General features: G+C 33.4%; 1 long non-coding RNA gene across 2 annotated transcripts; it reads left to right on the top strand.

Moving 5' to 3' along the window:
• Positions 1–1,288: 1,288 nt before the first annotated feature.
• LOC130715638 (uncharacterized) lies at positions 1,289–3,233 on the top strand. Of its 2 annotated transcripts, none has more exons than XR_009011719.1 (6): positions 1,289–1,556; positions 1,640–1,944; positions 2,051–2,126; positions 2,437–2,538; positions 2,685–2,788; positions 2,912–3,233. It is a non-coding gene; the product is annotated as an uncharacterized LOC130715638 (long non-coding RNA). The 2 variants fall into 2 exon arrangements; XR_009011720.1 differs by having other exon boundaries at positions 2,431–2,538.
• Positions 3,234–5,154: the final 1,921 nt, after the last annotated feature.

Here is a 5,154-nt window from a genome sequence, read left to right as displayed (position 1 = left end):
GGTGGCAAGAATCAGCCGTGTTTGATTTTTCTATTCGAGATGCGTGCTCTCTGATCGTGACTTATTAATATATATTTTTGTTTTTTTTAAAAAAATGTTTTGTATTATTATTTGTAATAGCTATTATTTTCAATATTCAATGACTCTTCCCTTGAGTAGGTTATATTCAAGAATTCCCCAGCTTGGAAACAAATTATCTATAAGGGGGCGTTTGTTACATGGATTGAAAAATGATACCCAGGAATCTCTATTCCCAGGAATATTAAGATGGGAATATTATTACCAGGAATCTTCAAAAAATGTGTTTGGTAACAAATTTAATTCCCGGGAATCTTTTTTATATTTTTAAAAATAATTAAAACATACATTTCGTTAGGAATGCAAATATATGATGTAATTCCTAAATTGTCCTTATTATATATAATGTTTAAATACGTTTAATATTTTTCAATGTAAGTATTAAAAATATGAAATTTCTAAATAAAAAATACGTTTAATTTTTTTTTTCAATGTAAGCATTAAAAATGCACAAACAGCTTTATAACAATAGTTGTAACAAGAGTTAAAAAAAAATAGTTGTAACAAAAAAAAACTTTATAACAGTAGCATCTTTTTATTAATTAACTCAAAATGAAAAGTCACAAACAACTTATCCCTTTTTCAAAATATTTTTCACTAGACTACATTTGCCTTAAATCACTGAAGTAGAAGATGCAAATGGAGGCAACAACATGCAACTAAAAAAAACCAGAAATGGATGTGGAATGGTTGCTGGATAAAACGTGGGTATTAAAACATATTAAAGGGTCAAAATGGAACTTTATAGTACAAAATTCAATCCCACGATCTCATCATGCCTGGGTATCTTTGATATACCCACCCTCAAGCTTGGGAATGGACCACCATGGTAACATGTGCAAATAATTTACCCGGGAATATATCATACTTGGGTATATATTTTTGTAATCTCCTACCAAACGTGGGTATCTACTTTCCCACACATCACATTCCCGGGAATGTATTTTATAACCCTCTAACAAACGCCTCCTAAACTCTATAAAGGAAGAGTTTTTGCAGCCAAAAGGGCAAATATATAATTTAATAATTTATTGCAATGCACACAAAATGAAAACATGGTTATTTCAGTAAATTTGTATATTTTTTCTCTCAGAATGAATCTCAGCCGTTGCTTCCTTTTTTGTGAAAATCTGAAATCGTATTGTGTTTGTGGCTTTCATTCTTCCTTCAGGACGTATCCGTTGAAAACCTTTGTCTCTTCTATTTTCCTTATTTAATTTGGTCGGTTTCTCTTTCAACCCCTTTTTCTATAAGAGTGAAGATTGAAAATGAGAAAATGAGTCGCGGATTGACACTTTCTACCTCCTTTTCTCTTCTCTATTTCTTTCTTTTGATTTTACCTCCCTGTTTTTGTTTTCCCTAATTGAGATTGGGATTTTTAAATTTTCTGTTTCCGTTTGATCATTGATGCAATTCCTACTTTCGCTCTCCGCCGTCGATGCTCCTCCAGTCTCCACTGCCTGCCGCTCCACGTCGAGGTAATTAATGTGGCAGTGGATTCGTGCTATTATCATCGATAATCAATTCCCAATCCCCAAATTCTGACTCTGTGAAATAACAGATGTAGAGGTTGGCGATGACTCCGGTGCTGTCTGCGCTATTTTCTTTCGCCCTCTGCCATCTTCGGCTCATCCAGTCTCCACTGCCGCCCTTGATAGAAAAATGGAAAGGAACGTTATGGATGATTTTTTCACAAATGCTTAGTGTATTGCTTTGCTTTGCAGGGTGTGATTGTGGATTGTGGATTGCAATTTTCGTTCCAGTTTTGTCATTTCTCTCTCGGAATTTAATCAGCATTTTTGTGAACCGCAAGGGTGAATAATTTGACCTAAACCCACATGAGAGAGCGACACGGTGGCGCGCGAGGTACGGCACGTTTCGCCCCTTTCATCTCTCCACGCTTTGCTTTCCCTTCATCTCGACCCCTTCCAATGCACCTTCTTTTTTCTCACTGCTTTCACTTTGCTGGCAGAGACCCAACCCCAAATAGATTCCAAGGGTGCTAGAGCCTTATAAAAACAGATTCAAATGTGCGTACCATCCTCCAGGTATTAATGTTGTTTTTCATCTCCCAAACCTGCACCACAATTTTCTCCTTTTATACCAGTCTTCTGTTCTTCATCGATACTAGACATGTTTCTGTGATTGCCCAATAGTGATTTATTCATCATTGTCCATACCATCTTCATGATTCATCAACTTTTGGCTGAATTACGTGACAATGTCAAGGAAATGGGCAATTAAATGTGATAATAAGTGATACCTACAGTTTTAGAAGGGTTTAAAATGGAAAGAAAATGTCAGTAGCTTATTAAACCATAGTGTTGTGTGATAAAAGTTTCTGATTTTAAGTTCCAGGTGCAGTGGACTAAATTGATCTGGGAAAAAAGTTTTTCTACCCTCTTATTTAGTGGAGGCCATATGCATACATCTAAAAGCCAGCTTGGACAAACTTTTCAAGTAAGCTTTATCTCTTTTTCTTCTTACGTATTTGTCTTTGTTCTACTACTACAATGCAAAATTATTAACTTCTCTTGGCAGATTTTGAGTAAATCCTAATATTTTGATTATGATTACTTCCTACTTTCTAACTGCACATACTTTAGGTTTGTGATTGAAGAAACTGATTTAAATAGATATATGTGTTGTCATGCTCCCACTACATGCAACTACAAGGCTGGAAAAAATTGATGAGTACTTGCTTCACTTGGTGAGTTCTATTTCCACCTGGTGGCTCTTTCACATATTTTGTGGATTTACAGTAGTTTATATTATATTCAATTAGCAAACCGATGGTCTAACATCCTAACTATTTTGCTGATTTTTTTTGCAGTGTTTGTGCAGCTATACTCGCTACTTCGACCAGCTGTTGATATAGTAGAAATATTTCTTTGGCTCATATTGACCCTTTTTCAGTTAATCTTTTTATTTTATTCTGAGGTTACCATTTACAGCAATTTTCTCTTTTAGATCTCATTTTGTTTCCGTTTTCCACAATCTGGAAGAGGGTTTAGTAAATAGTATTTGTGAAGAGGAAAGGGGACAATATTTAGAAGTGATCATTTATGTATTTATGGCATAATCTAGACCCATTTGATTGCATACTAGACCCATTTGAAGACAAGTTACAAGTAATGTTGATCTCATGTTAGACAGCTCCAAATCCACCTTAACTAATTTTATTATCCAAACTGAAGTTGCTTTGCTTATATCATTGATGCTGAAACTACTAATAATGAACAAGCATGCTGCAAATGAAATTTATATAAGCCAGACTAGGTCAAGTTCTCGGTTAATGTTTGGAAGTTAATAGTGTAACCTCTAAAATCTTTGAACTGAGCCTCATTGTTGATTGAACTTCATGGTTGTTTCTCTTATTTGGAGTTTTTGGCTTGATGATTTGATTTGTGTCAATTTGACTTTTTTTTTTTTTTATTCTGGGTGAGATTGGATTAACTCCTCCCGGGTAGTATTTGACAATTATACTACTTGCAGGTGCATTTGTTGGATGTTCATTTGAAGGCAATACTGTCATGAAAAACTGACTTAGGACTTTAGTAGAGAAGAAAAATGCTATATGTTTTCTCTTGCTTCTTTCATGTCTTTTCTTCTTCCTTCTAATAATTAGCAAATGGATGTTTTAGAGTTAGCTTGAAATTATTTTTCTCTTTGTTCTTAACTTTAACTATATCAAGTCCTCTGGCATCCTCTGCCTAGCTTAATGGTTATGTTCTTAAGCATCCATTTGTCTAGCAGTAGTACCATACAATTATAAAAAAAACTTACATCATTTCATTCCTTGAATACTTATTATGACGAACAATGATTTTATGGGTTCTGACTTCTGATGGGAAATTTTATTACACTTAACAGATTGTGGTGGATGCAGTTTCTGCCTCCTGGCATGGTTACATGTTCTATACTTATAAGGGTAGCAATTAAGACATCTTTTTGAGAAAAACATCTTTAGTTTTAATGTTAAATTTGATTTTAATGTCACATGACATAGAGCAAGCTCTCCCTAGGCTAAGGGTGCAGCCTTCTGTGCCAGTAATGTTCACTTATGGTGAGCTTATAGGTGGAGCCAATGAAGTGATGAGTGTTCCCTTGAACCAGTCCTTAACTAATTGGGTTTAAAAGAGACTACTCAGGTGCTATAGTGGTCGTTGAAGAATTATTAACCTTTACATTGTTTCAAGCATTATACCTGTAAACAGTGGTTAATAAGCATTTTACCTAAACTAAATTTTAAATAAGGCAAAGATAGAGAAAAAGGGGGTTGAGGATGTATGTTTCGTTTTATTTTTTCAATAGCTATAATTAATTTTTGCCTCTGAATCATAGGCTCTGATTGTATTAGTTTTTTTAAATCTTCAGTTCCATATATGTAGTATTTTAGTAGCAAACTAAACTTTTAGGATTTGGCTTATTCCTCTTTTAGGTAGATTTTAGTGTAACACTGCTGTGCTATGTAATGCGTGCAAAGTCTCCAAGCCAAAATTAACAACTACTCAAAATTGTATTTACATTATAAAGCATGACCATTAGTTCTGAAGATTATATATCACTCAAATTTCTCTTCTCCATGTTCAAACTTGCAATCATTCCTAAAACTTGGCATCATTTGGTAAATTTACCGAACATAAAAAATCTGTTTTGCTATTGTAAATTAGTATCAGTTATGGAATTCTATAGGACATGCTAAATTATTTTGGATTACTAAAATGTGTAAATTAATATTAATAAAAATATTTAGCAATTAAAGCTTTTTTTTGTATATCGGAAAATTAATAAGAAGACAAAAGCTACAAAGCTAACAAATCCCTAGCTAAAATGAGAGTAAGCTCTAGAGGAGGACGCTCTAATTGGAAATATACATTGATTTTTTTTTTTAAAGATTACATTAAATTTGATAGGAATGTAACAATAAACTTTCTACTAACCTTTTCACCTATGAATTTCAAAAAATAAAACCCTTTCACCTACGCTTAGCTTTTTAACTGTTTAGTTATACAAATATCAGTTACGGGATATAATAAATTGAAATTTTTAATTTTTTTATGCAATTGAAATTTG

The sequence above is a fragment of the Lotus japonicus genome, chromosome 4 (assembly GCF_012489685.1).
Source record: "Lotus japonicus ecotype B-129 chromosome 4, LjGifu_v1.2".
Taxonomy (NCBI): Eukaryota; Viridiplantae; Streptophyta; class Magnoliopsida; order Fabales; family Fabaceae; genus Lotus; species Lotus japonicus.
Note: the sequence above shows the minus strand (reverse complement) of the source record. Positions and strands in the feature narration are given on the sequence as shown.